This window comes from Pseudophryne corroboree, chromosome 6 (assembly GCF_028390025.1).
Source record: "Pseudophryne corroboree isolate aPseCor3 chromosome 6, aPseCor3.hap2, whole genome shotgun sequence".
Classification (NCBI taxonomy): Eukaryota; Metazoa; Chordata; class Amphibia; order Anura; family Myobatrachidae; genus Pseudophryne; species Pseudophryne corroboree.
In genome coordinates this window covers 32,454,075-32,475,909 of record NC_086449.1, presented here as the reverse complement: position 1 = coordinate 32,475,909, position 21,835 = coordinate 32,454,075, and the positions used below count along the sequence as shown (strand labels likewise).

Genomic DNA, 21,835 nt, shown 5'->3' with positions numbered 1-21,835 from the left:
GAGGCTATTCCACTTATCCACTACCCTTTCTGTGAAATAATTTTTCCTTACATCTCCCCTGAACCTCCCCCCCTCCAGTCTCAGTGTATGTCCTCGAGTTCTAATACTTCTCTTCCTTTGAAAAATGTTTCCCTCCTGAACTTTGTTAAAACCTTTGTATATTTGAAAGTTTCTATCATGTCTCCCCTTTCCCTTCTCTCCTCCATACTATACATGTTAAGTTTTGTGATGTAGGCCATGCACCATTTTAGTTGCCCTTCTTTGTACACTCTCTAATGTATTTATATCCTTCTGGAGATATTGGGCTCCAGAACTGGACACAGTATTCCAGATGAGGCCGCACCAATGACCTATACAGTGGCATTATTACTTCTCTTTTCCTGCTACTGATTCCTCTCCCTATGCAACCAAGCATCTGACTATCCTTCCTCATTGCTTTGTGGCATTGCTTTCCTGCCTTTAAGTCACTTGAAATAGTGACTCCTAAATCCCTTTCCTCCTCAGTAGTTTCCATTATAGTACCCTTGATACTATATTTGTCCTTTGGGTTTTTGAGACCCAAGTGCATGATTTTGCATTTTTTAGCATTAAACTGTAGTTGCCATGTTCTTAACCATTTTTCAAGCCTAGCTTGGTCATTGATCATTTGTTTTACCCCTCCTGGTGTGTCTACCCTGTTGCATATCTTTGTATCATCTGCAAAAAGGCATACTTTCCCTTAAATACCATTTGCAATGTCACCAACAAAGATATTAAAAAGAACTGGTCCGAGTACAGATCCCTGGGGTACTCCACTGGTAACATTTCCCTCCATAGATTGCACTCCATTTACTACAACTGTCTGTTTCCTATCCTGCAACCAGGTTCTTATCCATTTAACTATTCTATAGTCCACCCCCACACTTTCAATTTTATTTAGCAGTTTGATGTGGGACAGCGTCAAATGCCTTACTAAAGTCTAGATATGCTACATCTACAGCTCCCCCTTGATCTATTATTTTCATCACAGTCAAAAAAGTCAATAAGATTTGTTTGGCATGATCTCCCACCAGTAAATCCATGCTATTTTGGATCCTGTAAGTTGTTTGATTTAAGATATTCCACAACTCTTTCTTTTAGTAGTTTTTCCATTACTTTCCCTACTACTAATGTAAGGCTTACTGGTCTGTAGTTACTTGCTTCTTCCTTGCTTCCACTTTTGTACAATGGAACTACATTCGCTCTTTTCCAGTCCTCTGGAATGGCACCTGTATTTAGTGACTGGTTAAATAATTCTGTTAATGGTGCCACCAGCACATCTTTTAGCTCTTTGAGTATCCTTGGGTGTATCCCATCTGGCCCCATTGATTTATCCACTTTTAGTTTTGAAAGTTCAGTTAGGACCTTCTCCTCTGTAAATGTACTTTCATCTACCTTATTTTTATGAATGTCCTTGCAACATAACTGTGGCCCCTTCCTTTCTCCTTCTGTAGTAAATACTGAGCAAAAGTAATTATTTAGGTGATCAGCTATTGCCTTGTCTCCCTCCACCAAATTCTCACTCTCTGTCTTAAGTCTTATTATTCCTCCATTTGATTTTCTCCTTTCATTTATATACTTAAAAAAAGTTTTGCCCCCTTTATCTACCGACTGGGCCATTGTCTCCTCAGCTTCTGCCTTTGCACGTCTGATCACTTTCTTAGCATCCTTCCGTCTGTCAAGATACACCTCTTTGTCATTATTATTTTGAGTCTGTTTGTATTTCCTAAAAGCCATCTTTTTTGCTTTCACACTAGTTGATAATTCTTTTGTGAACCACATTGGCTTCCTTTTCCTGGTGCTTTTCCTAACCCTTTTGATACAAAGGTCTGTTACCCTTAGTGTTGCACTTTTCAGTTTTTCCCATCTCTCCTGCACTCCTTCCAAGTTCCTCCAGTCTGCCAATGAATCACTTAAACATCTCCCCATTTTTGCAAAGTCAGCATTTCTAAAATCCAACACCTTTGTTTTTGTATCCTGTCTTTATACTAAACCATACTGCTTGATGATCACTGGATCCCAGGTGCTCACCACATATATGTCTGATATCCTGTCACCATTTGTAAGAATCAAATCTAATATTGAGTTTTTGCGAGTGGGCTCCCTCACCAATTGCTTGAGAGATGCTCCCTGTAAGGAATTTAGAAATTTGCCACTTGTAGCTGAACTTGCAAAGGACCCCGCCCAATTTACATCAGGTAAATTAAAGTCTCCCATGATTATAACTTCTCCCTTTAAAGCCATTTTAGAGATGTTCAACAATAGGTTCCTGTCCAAATCCTGCCCCTGGCATGGTGGTCTATAGATCACCCCAATGCGAATAATGTCCTTCTCCCCAGTTTCCGTGGTGACCCAAAGGGCCTCAGTTTTGTCCTCAACATTTTGTATTAAAGTAGCATTTATGCTTTTTTTCACATACATTGCTACCCCTCCTCCTTTTCTTCCTATTCTATCCTTCCTAAATAAATTGTATCCTGGTATAGCCATGTCCCAGTCATGATTCTCATTGCTCCATGACTCAGTAATTGCGACATTATCCAGGTTATCCCTTGTCATTATCGCTATTAGCTCTGGAATTTTGTCTCCTAAGCTCCTAGCATTTGCACACATAGCTTTAATAATTTTGTCTGTGCATCTGTTATTAGTAGCCATGACCAGACAGTACAAAATATAACAAGTTTAAAGTTGAAATTACCTGTTTGGTGATGTTGTTCAGTGTTTGTTTGTTTCCCCCCCCCTCCCAATCAGGAATCACACTCTGTCCTTTACACCACGACTACACCTCACTAAATGAAAAGATATAGTACACCTGTCCACAAATGGCCAAAGAAGGTAAACACCAGACAGCATGCAGTAATAAAACTATTACACTGAACAACTTCCCCACACATGCAATGCCAATTACAAGCAATTCATTACATCATGAACATACATGAGTTTGCATAATTCAGAACTGTAGTGAGCAGATTGGGGATGTCTTTTCTTAGTTAAAAAGACAGATAATATGCATAAGATGAATTACATACTTTTGAGGCATTAAGGCAGTCCATATGTCCTTGTTTTGGTGTGTTGTTTTTCTTCTGTTTTCCTTCGGTTTAACGCAGGTATAACGCTAATATTATAATAACACTTTTATGTCAGCACTTCTACGGAAGGGCTTCCAGCCGAATACTAAACTTTAAATACAACATGTATATTGCCTTATAATGTGATCTGGATGGCCCCGCCCCCGACCAAAGCCCCGCCCCTTCTGACCACGCTGCTCAGCTGCTGTGTGTCTTGGCCCTAAACTGCTTCTTTAGTGCTGGCCTGGGGGGCAGCTGGCATCCAGCCCCTGTGGCCAACCCGATATTTGTTGTGATGCAAGGCGATGCTGGATCCTTGAGCCCTAGTGGTAAAGAGGGGGAGCCGAGAGAGGTCCCTCTTCCCCATCCGGCCGGGACGTCCTCTTCAGCGGCACTAAGTCTGGGGGGAGGCTGTGAGTAGAGAGTAGAGCGGCTACTCCTCCACCCTGGCTGGGCAGACTCACGTCACTGAGCACAGATGGCAGCACAGCTACTATAGGGGGAAGAGGCTCTCAAGAGGACTAGGGCACTGTCTCTGGCGTCGGGTGAGGTGCTGGCAGCGACATACAATGAGTCACTGTGACTCATTGTAATGCCGGTGGATATGGGGTTTCACTGCTGCGGTCTCTGGGCCTATTTTCAATGGGGGGCCTGGAGCTGCAGCTCCATCCGCCCCATTGTTAATCCGGCCCTGGCTACAGCCGATCTTTCAAGAAGACTGGACATATACAGTATGTTATTAAGTACATATGTTAGGTGTCTTATATGTATTTATGCATGGGTATATGGTTTACTAAGGGCAAAATGTATGTACAAAATCTATAAACATATGCGCTATGCTTTGTGCACAAAGCGTCACATCAAAAATGTGCCCTTCAAAAGAAAAAAGTGCCCTCTTCAATGCTCCGCACCCTGCCCTAAAAAAAATCCTAGAGGGAACACTAGGACAGAGGCACGCCTTAGCGTCCAATCGACATGGCGACCGCTTCCCTTCATTTAAAACCTCAAGATACACAACCTTCGATCGGTGCATACACATATCTTAATAATCACAGGGATTTGTGGACTGCAAAAATAGGATTTTAGTACCTACCGGTAAATCCTTTTCTCTTAGTCCTTAGAAGATGCTGGGGACTCCAAAAGGACCATGGGGTATAGACGGGATCCGCAGGAGACATGGGCACACTATGACTTTGAATGGGTGTGAACTGACTCCTCTCTCTATGCCCCTCCTCCAGACTCCAGTTAGAGAACTGTGCCCAGGAAGACAAACATTTCAAGGAAAAAATGTATTGTTTAAACACGGTGAGTGTCATACCAGCTCACACCTCGAACATGGCATTCAAAAGAACACCAGCCGACGGCATGAAAAATATACAGCAATATGCTGACCGAAAATTTAACACAACCTGTGTGCAAACACGACCAATAATCGCATACCGCATGCCATGGCATGAACGTCAGCAATCGACTTGACCGAAAAGAAACGCCACATGTGTAACCATAACTGCAGATACAGTCCGCACTGGGACGGGCGCCCAGCATCCTCTACAGACTAAGAGAAAAGGATTTACCGGTAGGTATTAAAATTCTATTTTCTCATACATCCTAGAGGATGCTGGGGACTCCAAAAGGACCATGGGGTTTATACCAAAGCTCCAGACCGGGCGGGAGAGTGCGGATGACTCTGCAGCACCGATTGAGCAAACATGAGGTCCTCATCAGCCAGGGTATCAAACTTGTAGAACTTAGCAAAAGTGTTTGAACCCGACCAAGTTGCTGCTCGGTAAAGTTGAACCACCGAGACTCCACGGCATCTGCCCAAGAAGAGCCCACCTTCCTGGTAGAATGGGCCTTCACTGACTTTGGTAATGGCAATCCAGCCGTAGAATGAGCCTGCCGAATCATATCACAGATCCAGCGTGCAACAGTTTGCTTAGAAGCAGGAGCCCCAATTTTGTTGGGAGCATACAGAATAAACAGAGCCTCCGTTTCCCCAATCTGAGCCGTTCTGGCGACATAAGTATTCAAAACTCTGACTACAAGCAGCCAAAGCTTCAGTAGCCCCAGGCATCACAATAGGTTGGTTTATGTGAAACGCAGAAACCACTTTAGGCAGAAATTGTTGCCGAATTCTCAATTCCGCTCTATCCACATGGAAGATCAAATAGGGCTCTTGTGAGACAAGGCCAATAATTCCGACACCCACCTTGCAGACACCAAGGCCAACAGCATGACCCCTTTCCAAGTGAGAAATTTTAACTCAACCTTTCGTAAAGGTTCCAACCAGTGTGACATAAGAAACTGCAACACCACGTTAAGGTCCCATGGTGCCACTGGGGGCACAAATGGAGGTTGGATGTGCAGCACCCCTTTCACGTAAGTCCGAACTTCTGGAAGGGTGGCCAATTCTTTTTTAAAGAAAATTGATTAGGCCGAAATCTGCACTTTAATGGAGCCTAACGTTAGGCCTGCATCCACCTCTGCTTGCAAAAAATGGAGAAAACGACCCAGCTGAAATTCTTCCGTAGGAGCCTTCTTGGATTGACACCAAGACACATACTTCCTCCAAATACGGTGGTAAAGCTTCGCCGTTACTGCTTTCCTAGCCCCGAAGGAATGTGGGAATGACTCACTGGAAATACCCTTTCGGGCTAGGATATGGCGTTCAACCGCCATGCCGTCAAACGCAGCCGCGGTAAGATACAAGCCCGGTCCTAGCTGTAACAGGTCCTCTCGTAGATGAAGAGGTCAGGGATCTTCTATGAGTAAGTCTTGAAGATCTAGATACCAAGCCCTCCTTGATCAGACCGGAACAATGAGGATCGCCTGAACCTTTGTTCTTCTTATGTTTATCACCTTCGGAAAGAGTGAAGGTGGAGGGAACACAAAGACCGACCGAAACACCCACGGTGTCACGAGGGCGTCCACTGCTATTGCTTGAGTGTCCCTTGACCTGGAACAATATCCCTGAAGTTTCTTGTTGAGGCGAGACGCCATCATGTCTAATTGAGGAATTCCCCAAAGACTTGTCACTTCTGTGAAAACTTCTTGATGAAATCGTGTCTGCTGAGGAAGTCTATTTCTCCGTTGTCAACACCCGGACCGAAGACCGCTAATAGAGCGTTTACATGCCTTTCCGCCCAGCTGAAAACTTTTGCGGCTTCTGCCATTGCCGCTTAGCTCCTCGTTACCGCCCTAGCGGCTTACTTACGCCACTGCTGTTAAGTCGCCCGACAGAATTAAGACGGGCAGATCGCGAAGAAGAAGTTTTGTTGAAAATAGCTCTAAATTCAAGAATGCTTATTGCAGACAAGCTACCCGGCTTGACCTTTTCCCCTGGAAAGACTGCTCCCTAGCCTCGGAGACTTGTATCCATGGAGACCAGGATCTAATCCTGGATCCCGAACCTAGGAGGTGAGAACTGTGAAGTCACCACAGGAGAGATATCCTGGTCCAAAAAATAGGAATATTTTCCGGTGTACGTGCAGGCGAGACCCGGACCACATGTCCAACTGGCCCTGCTAAAAACACTCTGGCATTTAACCTGCTCACCGAATGGCCTCGTAGGCCGCAACAATCGTCTTCATCAACGGAACGTATTGATGGGTTTACACTGTTGCAAATCTGATCCGACTCTGGATCCTCAGATCTCTTTCCACAGGAAAAAACAACTGTCAACAGTTCAGTTTCTAATCTTATTCCCACCTCCGACCTCTGCGTCGTAGGGATCAACAGCGATTCTCTGTTGAAGAACTGTCAGAGAGAAACAACGATTTGTACCACTTGTTTCTTGACCTCGCCGTAGTCAGGAGAGCGTCCCAATACAGAATAATAACGGCTCTTACTATTGAAGGAAAACCATCATACTGCCAACACTCCGGTGAAATGGCAATGACAATCCTGAATAGCAAACCCAGGTAAGCTTAATGCGGATGAAACCGCCTTTAAACCCTCCTCTTCTTTTACAGGTTGGAGATCGCTGCCCTGAGAGATTCCATCTTGTAGTTCAACTTCTTAAGTAGAAATCTTTTTTGGGAGTGTTCTGACCGAGCTGTCCGGGCTCAGAAGCACAAAAAAGCTTGAATAACAGCTTCTTTATTTATTTATTTATTTGTCAGGGACAGCAGGACAATGTCCTGATCCTGGCCCAACTCTTGTATGGCGTTGCATACTACCTTCCCATCCAGAGGAGAATCGGTGAGATTTATTTGAAAAATGAGTGAGTGGAAACATCTGGACACTCCAGTATGTCCCTCTTTGGACTCTATTCTTAACTCACTGGTCCAAGTCCATTCCAGGACTGACTGAAGACTAATAGACGAGTTCCCACCGGTGTGGGCTCCAGCAAGATAGACCCAGCGACATGTGGTGGATGTGGTAGAAACAGAGAACGATATCTGCTTCTGTGAACTTGAAAAAGGTTGCAGAACTCTTACCTTTTTCACCTTCCTCTACCTGAAACGGAGAGAAAAAAAACGGTATCCAACTGGTCCAACGACTGCATCCTACAAAAAATGCGTCACCAACCTTTGAGGGACATAGGTCAAGAAACTAGAGGTACCTGCCGAGATCAACTCAACAAAGCCATCCCCAAACCAGGTTATACCTTCCTAGGTAAGATACTCCAGTATTCCTCGGAGGCAGCCTCAGCAAGCCCTTGGTGAATCCACAACTCCCTCCTAGTCGAGAGGGCCATGGAAGTGGCCCGCAAACCCCAGAGGGCCATACCTCTTGTAGTCGCACAGCAGCATGCTGCAATGTTCTAGATAAGACTCAACTTAAGGAATATCCCAACTCTCTCTAGGGTAATCATATCGAAATGCCAAGGTAACCGACCATTCCTGAATACAAGCACTCCCCCATGCGTATGTAATGCAAATATTATCAAAGCATATAATTAAAATATCACTTAGCTTCCTGTATACGATCCTATGTGACAGGGCCCTAGTGCAGACAAGGGGTTGACTCTCACTTAAATCTATCCACGAAAGAATAACTTTACTTCAGCATTCATTAGAAAACGTAATATGAATATACATATTTAAATACACATATATCTATATATACAATATATATATATATATATATATATATATATATATATATACACATATACACACACACACACTAATATATATATATATATATATATATATATATATATAATTCAGGAACAGCAGGGTCCCTAGTGACATTAATGTGTTCTGCATGTCTATGAACATGTACTGAATGCCAATGTTGTGGATCTGACCAGGAAACATTATGGTCGACATAAGACATAGTATTCGTCGACAACAGGGAGTAGTAACCGGGCAAAATAATATTATTGCAACCCGAGGGGTCTGAGGGAAGTATCAATGCAACCGTACCATATTATATATATATATATATATATATATATATATATATATATATATATATACATACATATAGTACCAAGTTATCCGGCACTCACGAAAAACAATATTCAAAATGCCAGGGTGCCCTCCTAATGATAATGCAAAACACAGTCTCCTTCCCCACCTGTGGCTCAGGTGTTAGCAGCAAAGGAAATGAGGCGGCACTCCATGGGCTTATGCAAAAATATTGATTTGTATTCAAAACATGGTGAAATCAAAATAACATTGTGTCAATTAAATCAAACAAAAAGGGGGGGCAAACATCTTACGACGTTTCAAGGCATTGCAGCCTTTTCATCAGGTAAGGTAACCCCTGTGCTGTGAAAGAAAGAACCAAAAAAAAAAAAAAAAAAAAGAAAAAAGCACAGCACAGGGGTTACCTTACCTGATGAAAAGGCTGCAATGCCTTGAAACGTCGTAAGATGTTTGCCCCCCCTTTTTGTTTGATTTAATTGACACAATGTTATTTTGATTTCACCATGTTTTGAATACAAATCAATATTTTTGCATAAGCCCATGGAGTGCCGCCTCATTTCCTTTGCTGCTAACACCTGAGCCACAGGTGGGGAAGGAGACTGTGTTTATATATATATATATATATATATATATATATATATATATATATATATATATATATATATATATATATATATATATATATATATATATATTTTATTTTTTATTTTTTTATTTTTTCTCATAGTCCGTAGTGGATGCTGGGGACTCCGAAAGGACCATGGGGAATAGCGGCTCCGCAGAAGACTGGGCACAAAGTAAAAGCTTTAGGACTAGCTGGTGTGCACTGGCTCCTCCCCCTATGACCCTCCTCCAAGCCTCAGTTAGGATACTGTGCCCGGACGAGCGTACACAATAAGGAAGGATTTTGAATCCCGGGTAAGACTCATACCAGCCACACCAATCACACTGTACAACCTGTGATCTGAACCCAGTTAACAGCATGATAACAGAAGGAGCCTCTGAAAAGATGGCTCACAACAACAATAACCCGATTTTTGTAACAATAACTATGTACAAGTATTGCAGACAATCCGCACTTGGGATGGGCGCCCAGCATCCACTACGGACTATGAGAAATAGAATTATCGGTAAGTAAATTCTTATTTTCTCTAACGTCCTAGTGGATGCTGGGGACTCCGAAAGGACCATGGGGATTATACCAAAGCTCCCAAACGGGCGGGAGAGTGCGGATGACTCTGCAGCACCGAATGAGAGAACTCCAGGTCCTCCTCAGCCAGGGTATCAAATTTGTAGAATTTAGCAAACGTGTTTTCCCCTGATCAAGTAGCTGCTCGGCAAAGTTGTAAAGCCGAGACCCCTCGGGCAGCCGCCCAAGATGAGCCCACTTTCCGTGTGGAATGGGCTTTTACAGATTTTGGCTGTGGCAGGCCTGCCACAGAATGTGCAAGCTGAATTGTACTACAAATCCAACGAGCAATCGTCTGCTTAGAAGCAGGAGCACCCAGCTTGTTGGGTGCATACAGGATAAACAGCGAATCAGATTTCCTGACTCCAGCCGTCCTGGAAACATATATTTTCAGGGCCCTGACTACGTCCAGCAACTTGGAATCCTCCAAGTCCCTAGTAGCCGCAGGCACCACAATAGGCTGGTTTAAGTGAAATGCTGAAACCACCTTAGGGAGAAATTGAGAACGAGTCCTCAATTCTGCCCTGTCCGTATGAAAAATTAGTTAAGGGCTTTTATAGGATAAAGCCGCCAATTCTGAGACACGCCTGGCTGAAGCCAGGGCTAACAGCATTACCACTTTCCATGTGAGATATTTTAAGTCCACAGTGGTGAGTGGTTCAAACCAATGTGATTTTAGGAATCCCAAAACTACATTGAGATCCCAAGGTGCCACTGGAGGCACAAAAGGAGGCTGTATATGCAGTACTCCCTTGACAAACGTCTGAACTTCAGGAACAGAAGCCAGTTCTTTTTGGAAGAATATTGACAGGGCCGAAATTTGAACCTTAATGGACCCTAATTTGAGGCCCATAGACAGTCCCAGTTGAAATTCCTCTGTAGGGGCCTTCCTGGCCTCGCACCACGCAACATATTTACGCCAAATACGGTGATAATGTTGTATGGTTACATCCTTCCTGGCTTTGATCAGGGTAGGGATGACTTCATCCGGAATGCCTTTTTCCATCAGGATCCGGCGTTCAACCGCCATGCCGTCAAACGCAGCCGCGGTAAGTCTTGGAACAGACATGGTCCCTGCTGGAGCAGGTCCTCTCTTAGAGGTAGAGGCCACGGGTCTTCCGTGAGCATCTCTTGAATTTCCGGGTACCAAGTCCTTCTTGGTCAATCCGGAGCCACGAGTATAGTCTTTACTCCTCTCCTTCTTATGATTCTCAGTACTTTTGGTATGAGAGGAAGAGGAGGGAACACATACACTGACTGGTACACCCACGGTGTTACCAGAGCGTCCACAGCTATTGCCTGAGGGTCCCTTGACCTGGCGCAATATCTGTCCAGTTTTTTGTTGAGGCGGGACGCCATCATGTCCACCTTTGGTTTTTTCCAACAGTTCACAATCATGTGGAAGACTTCTGGGTGAAGTCCCCACTCCCCCGGGTGAAGATCGTGTCTGCTGAGGAAGTCTGCTTCCCAGTTGTCCACTCCCGGAATGACCACTGCTGACAGTGCTATCACATGATTCTCCGCCCAGCGAAGAATCCTTGCCACTTCCATCATTGCCCTCCTGCTTCTTGTGCCGCCCTGTCTGTTTACGTGGGCGACTGCCGTGATGTTGTCCGACTGGATCAACACCGGCTGACCCTGAAGCAGAGGTCTTGCCTGACTTAGGGCATTGTAAATGGCCCTTAGTTCCAGGATATTTATGTGAAGTGACGTTTCCATGCTTGACCACAAGCCCTGGAAATTTCTTCCCTGTGTGACTGCTCCCCAGCCTCTCAGGCTGGCATCCGTGGTCACCAGGACCCAATCCTGAATGCCGAATCTGCAGCCCTCTAGGAGATGAGCACTCTGTAACCACCACAGGAGAGACACCCTTGTCCTTGGAGACAGGGTTATCCGCTGATGCATTTGAAGATGCGATCCGGACCATTTGTCCAGCAGATCCCACTGAAAAGTTCTTGCGTGGAATCTGCCGAATGGAATCGCTTCGTAAGAAGCCACCATCTTTCCCAGGACCCTTGTGCATTGATGTACTGACACTTGGCCTGGTCTTAGGAGGTTCCTGACTAGGTCGGATAACTCCTTGGCTTTCTCCTCCGGGAGAAACACCTTTTTCTGTACTGTGTCCAGAATCATCCCTAGGAACAGCAGACGTGTCGTCGGAATCAGCTGCGATTTTGGAATATTTAGAATCCATCCGTGCTGTCGTAGTACTACTTGAGATAGTGCTACTCCGACCTCTAACTGTTCTCTGGACCTTGCCATTATCAGGAGATCGTCCAAGTAAGGGATAATTAAGACGCCTTTTCTTCGAAGAAGAATCATCATTTCGGCCATTACCTTGGTAAAGACCCGGGGTGCCGTGGACAATCCAAACGGCAGCGTCTGAAACTGATAGTGACAGTTCTGTACCACAAACCTGAGATACCCTTGGTGAGAAGGGCAAATTGGGACATGGAGGTAAGCATCCTTGATGTCCAGAGACACCATATAGTCCCCTTCTTCCAGGTTCGCTATCACTGCTCTGAGTGACTCCATCTTGAACTTGAACCTTTTTATGTAAGTGTTCAAGGATTTCAGATTTAAAATGGGTCTCACCGAGCCGTCCGGCTTCGGTACCACAAACAGCGTGGAATAATACCCCTTTCCCTGTTGTAGGAGGGGTACCTTGATTATCACCTGCTGGGAATACAGCTTGTGAATGGCTTCCAATACCGCCTCCCTGTCGGGGGGAGACGTTGGTAAAGCAGACTTCAGGAACCGGCGAGGGGGAGACGTCTCGAATTCCAATTTGTACCCCTGAGATACTACCTGCAGGATCCAGGGGTCCACTTGCGAGTGAGCCCACTGCGCGCTGAAATTCTTGAGACGGGCCCCCACCGTGCCTGAGTCCGCTTGTAAGGCCCCAGCGTCATGCTGAGGACTTGGCAGAAGCGGGGGAGGGCTTCTGTTCGTGGGAAGAGGCTGTTTGCTGCAGTCTTTTTCCCCTTCCTCTGCCCCGGGGCAGATATGAGTAGCCTTTTGCCCGCTTGCCCTTATGGGGACGAAAGGACTGAGCCTGAAAAGACGGTATCTTTTTCTGCTGCGCGGTGACTTGGGGTAAAAAGGTGGATTTTCCAGCCGTTGCCGTGGCCACCAGGTCCGATAGACCGACCCCAAATAACTCCTCCCCTTTATACGGCAATACTTCCATATGCCGTTTGGAATCCGCATCCCCTGACCACTGTCGCGTCCATAATCCTCTTCTGGCAGAAATGGACATCGCACTTACTCTTGATGCCAGAGTGCAAATATCCCTCTGTGCATCTCGCATATATAGAAATGCATCCTTTAAATGCTCTATAGTCAATAATATATTGTCCCTGTCCAGGGTATCAATATTTTCAGTCAGGGAATCCGACCAAGCCACCCCAGCACTGCACATCCAGGCTGAGGCGATTGCTGGTCGCAGTATAATACCAGTATGTGTGTATATACTTTTAAGGATATTTTCCAGCTTCCTATCAGCTGGTTCCTTGAGGGCGGCCGTATCAGGAGACGGTAACGCCACTTGTTTTGATAAGCGTGTGAGCGCCTTATCTACGCTAGGGGGTGTTTCCCAACGCGCCCTAACCTCTGGCGGGAAAGGGTATAATGCCAATAATTTTTTAGAAATTAGCAGTTTTTTATCGGGGGAAACCCACGCTTCATCACACACCTCATTTAATTCATCTGATTCAGGAAAAACTACGGGTAGTTTTTTCACACCCCACATAATACCCTTTTTTGTGGTACTTGTAGTATCATAAATGTTCAAAACCTCCTTCATTGCCGTGATCATGTAACGTGTGGCCCTACTGGAAAATATGTTTGTTTCCTCACCGTCGACACTGGAGTCAGTGTCCGTGTCAGTGTCTGTATCGACCTGAGGTAACGGGCGTTTTATAGCCCCTGACGGTGTTTGAGACGCCTGTACAGGTATTAACTGATTTGCCGGCTGTCTCATGTCGTCAACAGTCTTTTGTAAAGTGCCGACTTTAAACTTTTACTCTAAGCAGCTCAGGAGAGCCACCTAGACTGCACCCTTCTCGTTCGGGCACAAAATCTTAACTGAGGCTTGGAGGAGGGTCATAGGGGGAGGAGCCAGTGCACACCAGCTAGTCCTAAAGCTTTTACTTTGTGCCCAGTCTCCTGCGGAGCCGCTATTCCCCATGGTCCTTTCGGAGTCACCTGCATCCACTAGGACGTTAGAGAATATATATATATATATATATATATATATATATATATATATATATATATATATATATATATATATATATATATATATATATACACACACACACACACACACACACACACACAGGTATAGTTAATACATAATCATGTTAATCTACACCCAGTTATAATAGTTGGTGCCGACAGGGTCACCCACATACGACTGTGTCTCCCATACAGTGTTTACTTTAGAAAAGCATACAATTACAGACATTTCATCTTCTGATTCAAGTACCATCAGGAGTCGGCAATGCCGACAGAGGGATTCCCATAGCTGTTTGCGGCAGAGCACTCACACATGTCGACACACGTATACTAAAAACACCTACCGACATCACTTATATTGGGTAGCTCCCATTAGCTGACAGGGAAAACACAGACCTTTCAACAACTCAATAATCACACGCATATTATATATATATATATATATATATATATATATATATTGCTGCTTATGAACCTGTAGTGCACTAAACAACTGTGCCCCCCCCCCCTTAGTTTTACACTGTTAGTAGTTCAACAGTGTTTTTGGGTGGGCAAGCGTCTCTGTGGGGAGAAAATGGCGCTGTATAGAGTTGTGAGGGCTAAGCCACGCCCCCTTCTCGGTGCGCCTCAGTCCCGCTATATTTTTACCTTTTTATACTGGCGGGGGTCAGTATACAGTGCCTATGCACTGTATACCTCTTTACCAGGCATGTATATGAGGTATTATTGCTGCCCAGGGCGCCCCCCCCCCCCTGCGCCCTGCATCCTTGTAGTGCCGCTTGTGTGTGGGAGCAATGGCGCGCAGAGCGGTACCTCTAAGACTCTGAAGTCTTCTGCCGTCACTGAAGTCTTCTGTTCTTCTAATATTCACCCGGCTTCTTTCTTCTGGCTTCTGTGACGGGGTTGACGGCACGGCTCCGGGAACGAGCAGCTAGGCGCACCAAGTGATCAGACTCTCTGGAGCTAATGGTGTCCAGTAGCCTAAGAAGCAGAGCCCTTGAAACTCACAGAAGTAGGTCTAACTTCTCTCCCCTCACTACCACGATGCAGGGAGCCTGTTGCCAGCAGTGCTCCCTGAAAATAATAAACCTAACAAAGTATTTTCAGAGAAACTCAGGAGAGCTCCCCTAGTGTGTGTCCAGTCTCTCTGGGCACAGAGTCTAACTGGAGTCTGGAGGAGGGGCATAGAGGGAGGAGCCAGTTCACACCCATTCAAAGTCTTATACTGTGCCCATGTCTCCTGCGGATCCCGTCTATACCCCATGGTCCTTTTGGAGTCCCCAGCATCCTCTAGGACGTATGAGAAAAGGGGACCTCAGGAGCATGGCTATATATAAATAGTATGGTCTCCTTTATTACTTCATGTTTTTATTTAATGTTTTCTGGTGTATGTTTTTCTATGGATTTCTTTAACACTGCAACTATTTATATATAGCCATGAGAGATATGACATTGCTCCAGTTTTTTTAATTTTATATTAATTGAATGAGACTGACTTTCCTGCAGGCCATTTAGTGTTAATTTTCATACTGTATATACCGGCGGTGGGGGGGCAATGCCAGTTCTGGTGGAAGTTTATGTCATGAAGGTGCCGCCAGTGCGGAGGATCAGGAGAGTACTACTAGTGCTGGGGTAGTCTATACCATGGAGGAGGGGGGAAAAGGGGGTGGGGGAGTACTGCCAGTGCTGGGGCACTATATACCGGGGGAAGGGGGGGGTACTGCCAGTGCTGGGGCACTATATACCGGGGGAAGGGGGGTACTGCCAGTGCTGGGGCACTATATACCGGGGGAAGGGGGGTACTGCCAGTGCTGGGGCACTATATACCGGGGGAAGGGGGGGTACTGCCAGTGCTGGGCACTATATACCGGGAGAAGATGGTACTGCCAGTGCTGGGGCACTACATACCGGGGGAGGGGGGGGTACTGCCAGTGCTGGGGCACTATATACCAGGGGAGGGGGTACTGCCAGTGCTGGTGCACTATATACCGGGGAAAGGGGGGGTACTGCCAGTGCTGGGGCACTATATACTGGGGGAAGGGGGGTACTGCCAGTGCTGGGCACTATATACAGGGAGAAGATGGTACTGCCAGTGCTGGGGCACTACATACCGGGGGAGGGGGGGGGGGGGTACTGCCAGTGCTGGGGCACTATATACCAGGGGAGGGGGTACTGCCAGTGCTGGGGCACTATATACCGGGGAAAGGGGGGGTACTGCCAGTGCTGGGGCACTATATACTGGGGGAAGGGGGGTACTGCCAGTGCTGGGCACTATATACCGGGGGAAGGGGGGGTACTGCCAGTGCTGGGGCACTATATATCGGGGGAAGGGGGGTACTGCCAGTGCTGGGGCACTGCATACTGGGGAGGGGGGGGGGGGGGGTACTGTATACCAGGGATGGGATGGGATGGGATGGGGGGGGACTGCCAGTGCTGGGGCACTATATACTGGGGGAAAGGGGGGGTACTGCCAGTGCTGGGGAACTATATACCGGGGGAAAGGGGGGGTACTGCCAGTGCTGGGGAACTATATACCGGGGGAAGGGGGGGTACTGCCAGTGCTGGGCACTATATACCGGGAGAAGATGGTACTGCCAGTGCTGGGGCACTACATACCGGGGGAGGGGGGGGTACTGCCAGTGCTGGGGCACTATATACCGGGGGAGGGGGGGGGTACTGCCAGTGCTGGGGCACTATATACCAGGGGAGGGGGTACTGCCAGTGCTGGGGCACTATATACCGGGGAAAGGGGGGGTACTGCCAGTGCTGGGGCACTATATACTGGGGGAAGGGGGGTACTGCCAGTGCTGGGGCACTACATACCGGGGGAAGGGGGGTATTGCCAGTGCTGGGCACTATATACCAGGGGAGTGGGGGTACTGCCAGTGCTGGGGTAGTCTATACCGTGGAGGAGGGGGGAAAGGGGGGGCGGGGAAGTACTGCCGGTGCTAGGGCACTATATACCAGGGGAGGGGGGGGTACTGCCAGTGCTGGGGCACTATATACCGGGGGAAGGGGGGTACTGCCAGTGCTGGGGCACTACATACCGGGGGAAGGGGTATATAGTATATGGTATATAGTGCTGGGCACTATATACCAGGGGAGGGGGGGGGGGAGTACTGCCAGTGCTGGGGCACTATATACCAGGGGAGGGGGTACTACTTGTGCTGGGGCAGTCTATACCGTGGAGGCGTGGGGAAAGGGGGAGTACTGCCAGTGCTGGGGCACTATATACCGGGAGAAGGGGGGTACTGCCAGTGCTGGGGCAGTATATACATGGGTGGTGCCCCCAGTGCTGGGGTAGTATATACATGGGTGGTGCCCCCAGTGCTGGGGTAGTATATACATGGGTGGTGCCCCCAGTGCTGGGGTAGTATATAACATGATGATGCTGTGGGGATTTACACTCTACTCTGCCCCCAGCTGAGCACCAGGGGCGGCGCACACACACACTCACCGTGATCGTCCCGCTTCACACTTTGGTCTACGAGTCCCGACTACCGTAGCCGCCTCCGAGCGCTGGAATCCGGACAGTCAGGGAGCGCGCCCGCGGCAGGAGATTGGGCGGAGACACGAGGGAAAGGGGAGAAGAGCGGGCGAGGACACGGATTGGCAGACTGGGCGGGATCACTGTGAAGGGGAGGAGGGACTGGGCGGAAACGATGAGGTAGAGGAGAAGAGTGGGCGGGAACACGGATAAGAGTGGGAGGAGAAAAGGCAGAGAAAAAGCAAACTGGGCGGGAACAGGAGTTAGAGGGAGGAGACTGGGCGACGACGATACTGTTGCGTTCTCCCGTCACTCAGGCGACGGCTCCTCCCCCTTGTGTCGTGGCTTCTCCCCCTGACGTCAGAGCCCACTTGAATCTAGTATCTACCCTCACAGCTGTGATCCAGCCGCCGGCGCTGCTGTGACGTCACCGGGCCATGTGACTGTATAGCTGCCACAGGTTACTATTCCAAATAGTTGGTAACATGGACCCGGGGATTATGGGAAAGGTCCTCTCTACAAAGGGTAACTAGATGCTAGCGGTAGTGTCTAGTTTACCTTCGTGGAGATGTCCTTTCCCATAACCCCCTGGGTCCATGTCACAATCTATTTTGAATAGTAAAGTGTGGTGAATGAAGCGGAGACACCGAGCCCGAAGCGTGGCGAGCCCGTGAGGGTCCAATCAGTAGCGGATCTTGCCACGGGCAAGCAGGACTTTTGCTCGGTGCGCCACCTTCCGGAGGGTGCCGCACCAGGGCAAGATCCGCTGCTGCTGTGCCCCCCGCTGTCCGCTGCCGCGGGCCGCTGTGAAGGGAAACTAGACGCGTACGCGTCTAGTTCCCTTCGTGTAGAGGACCTTTGCTTTGCGGTGCGCGATGACGTCATCGCGCACCGCACATCATTTCAGTCTGTACAGGGGGCGTAAATGACCACGCACACGCACCCTGTATGAAGCCACGCCCCCTCTTGCCGCCCGGGGCGCACAGAGCCCCAGAACCGGCCCTGGGTCCAATGCTGCATAGAAAAATAAAAAAATTCCACCAAACAAACGGAGAACGAAGAAAACATTTAGGTGCTGTGAGGGCGCAAGTTCTCTCCTGCCCTATCGTTTAGTCACTTCCAGGTCCTGAGCACGAAGGCAACATAGACACAACCATAGCAGTAATGGCGACTGCGGAGGTGGCTTACTTTACACACATTGGGGGTTATTCAGGCACCGTCCTGCGTGTGTGTGATAGGGATGGACATCGGAAGCCCACCGTCAAATGATGGGTGGGCTTCTGCCATCGATGGTTTGAAACTACTGCGTTTTGAGGTCCATCCCATACTTGCCTACCTGACCCTCTCCATGAGGGAGAAAATGCTCTGTTCCTGGACTTTCCTGGTAATGTAGGATTGCCATCACCTGTGGTGAGCTAGTTCATTGATAATAAAGGTATTTCTCTTTTACGTCCTAGAGGATGCTGGGGACTCCGTAAGGACCATGGGGTATAGACGGGCTCCGCAGGAGACATGGGCACTATAAAGAACTTTAGAATGGGTGTGCACTGGCTCCTCCCTCTATGCCCCTCCTCCAGACCTCAGTTGGATCCTGTGCCCAGAGGAGATAGGGTGCACTATAGGGGAGCTCTCCTGAGTTTCTCTGATTAAAAGAATTTTGTTAGGTTTTTTATTTTCAGGGAGCACTGCTGGCAACAGGCTCCCTGCATCGTGGGACTGAGGGGAGAGAAGCAGACCTATTTAAGTGTTAGGCTCTGCTTCTTAGGCTACTGGACACCATTAGCTCCAGAGGGATCGGAACGCAGGTCTCACCCTCGCCGTTCGTCCCAGAGCCACGCCACCGTCCTCCTTGCAGAGCCGGAAGATAGAAGCCGGGTGAGTATTAGAAGAAAGAAGACATCACAGGGGGCAGAAGACTTCTGATCTTCACTGAGGTAACGCTGCGCGCCATTGCTCCCACACACAACACACACTGAGGCACGGATGGGTGCAGGGCGCAGGGGGAGCACCCTGGGCAGTAATATAAAACCTCTAGGCTGGCATTTTAGTATATATGAGCTGCGGAGGCAATATATATAAACAAATCCCCCGCCAGTATTGTATTTTTGAGTGGGACCGAAGCCCGCCGCTGAGGGGGCGGAGCTTGATTCCACAGCACTGACCAGCGCCATTTTCTCCACAGCACACTGCAGAGAGGCTGGCTCCCTGGACTCTCCCCTGCTGAACACAGTGACAAAGGGCTTAAAAAGGGGGGGGGGGGGGCACTTAATTTGGCAGTGAAGGTATATGAATAATATTAAAGCGCTGTGTATCTGGGAAATTGTTTTCCAGGGTCATTGGCGCTGGGTGTGTGCTGGCATACTCTCTCTCTGTCTCTCCAAAGGGCCTTATTGGGGGACTGTCTCCAGATTGGATATTTCCCTGAGTGTGTGGGGGTGTCGGTACGCGTGTGTCGGCATGTCTGAAGCGGAAGGCTCTTCTAGGGAGGAGGTGGAGCAAATGAGTGTGGTGGTTCCGCCGACACCTGATTGGTTTGATATGTGGAATGTTTTAAATGCAAATGTGAATTTATTACATAAATGGATGGACAAAGCGGAGTCCAGGGAAAATGCAGGGAGGCCATCCTTGCCTTTTACTATGTCTCAGGGCCCTTCTGGGTCTCAGAAGCGCCCACTATCCCAAATAGCAGACACTGATACCGACACGGATTCTGACTCCAGTGTCGACTACGATGATGCGAGGTTGCAGCCAAAGTTGGCAAAAAGTATTCATTATATGATTATTGCAATAAAAGATGTGTAGCATATCACGGATGACCCCTCTGTACCTGACACGAGGGTCCACATGTTTAAAGAAAAGAAACCGGAGGTTACTTTCCCCCCTTTCCATGAGTTGTTTGAAAGGGCTTGGGAAACTCCAGACAAGAAACTGCAGATTCCCAAAAGGATTCTTATGGTGTATCCTTTCCCGGCTAAGGACAGGATACGGTGGGAATCCTCCCCCAGGGTGGACAAGGCGTTAACGCGCTTATCCAAAAAGGTGGCGCTGCCATCGCAAGATACCGCAGCCCTCAAGGATCCTGCTGATCGCAGGCAGGAGACTACCTTGAAGTCAATTTATACACATACTGGTACCTTGCTCAGACCGGCGATAGCGTCGGCTTGGGTTTGTAGCGCTGTAGCAGGGTGGACGGATACCTTGTCTGCTGACATTGATACCCTGGATAAAGATACCATTTTACTGACCTTGGGTCATATAAAGGATGCTGTCCTATATATGAGAGATGCTCAGAGAGACGTTGGCCTACTGGGTTCCAGAGCCAACGCCATGGCGATTTTTGCTAGGTGAGCCCTGTGGACCCGCCAATGGACGGGTGATGCCGACTCAAAGAGGCATATGGAGGTTTTGCATTACAAGGGTGAGGACTTATTTGGGGAAGGTCTCACGGACCTGGCTTCCACAGCTACCGCAGGTAAATCCACCTATTTTACCTTATGTTTCCTCACAGCCAAAGAAAACGCCACATTATCAGATGCAGTCCTTTCAGTCGCATAAATCCAAAAGAGGACGGGGATCTTCCTTTCTCGCCAGAGGTAAGGGCAGAGGGAAAAAGCTGCCAGGTACAGCTAGTTCCCAGGAGCAGAAATCCTCCCCGGCCTCTACTAAATCCACTGCAAGACGCTGGGGCTCCGCTGAGGGAGTCCGCCCCAGTGGGGGCACGTCTTCGACTTTTCAGCCACGTCTGGGTTCAATCACAGATGGGACTGCTCTGCTCTGAAGCAGGTGGCAACCACTGTATCTTTTTCAGAAGTATTGCCAGTACACAGAGGGGAAGACAGAACTCATTGCATCAGAAACTTCAATGTTTGGCTAAGGACATGGTGCAATGAGGAGAGATTTGGATTTATAGGCCATAGTCACACCATCTGGCAAGATAGGAGCTTATACAAAAGTGACAGCCTGCACCCATCTTCAAGGGGAACAAGAATACTAACTGAACAGTTTGGATGCTTCATCAAGAACTATTTAAACTAACAAAGGGGGGCAGTGAACCAAATAGGAATAAAGAAATCTGCTCCCCCAACACAGAGGTATTGTTTCTGCAGGCAAAGGGAATAGGAAGCATATCCACAGCAACAGAAGATAATTCAGATCAAAACCAAATAAAAATAGGCAGAGAGAAGAACATAGCTAGGAACAGAAAAAGCACAAACAAAACTCTAAAAGCTATGTGTGCAAATGCTAGGAGCTTAGGAAATAAAATCCCAGAACTAACTGCAATAATGACAAGGGATGATCTAGACATTGTGGCAATTACAGAGTCATGGTACAATGAAAATCATGACTGGGACATAGCTATACCGGGATATACTTTATTTAGGAAGGACAGAATTGGAAAAATCGGAGGAGGGGTAGCAATGTATGTAAAAAATTCCATAAATACTACATTAATACAAAG

General features: G+C 47.7%; 1 protein-coding gene across 1 annotated transcript in view; it reads right to left on the bottom strand.

Annotated features, from left to right (window-relative positions):
• Positions 1-17,698, bottom strand: part of LOC134934788 (zinc finger protein 268-like) — a 52,362-nt gene extending 34,664 nt beyond the window's left edge. The window contains exon 1 of the mRNA XM_063930146.1: positions 17,347-17,698. The gene's annotated coding sequence lies outside the window, so the exon portion shown is untranslated. The remainder of the gene's footprint in view (positions 1-17,346) is intronic.
• Between the last annotated feature and the right edge of the window lie 4,137 nt (positions 17,699-21,835).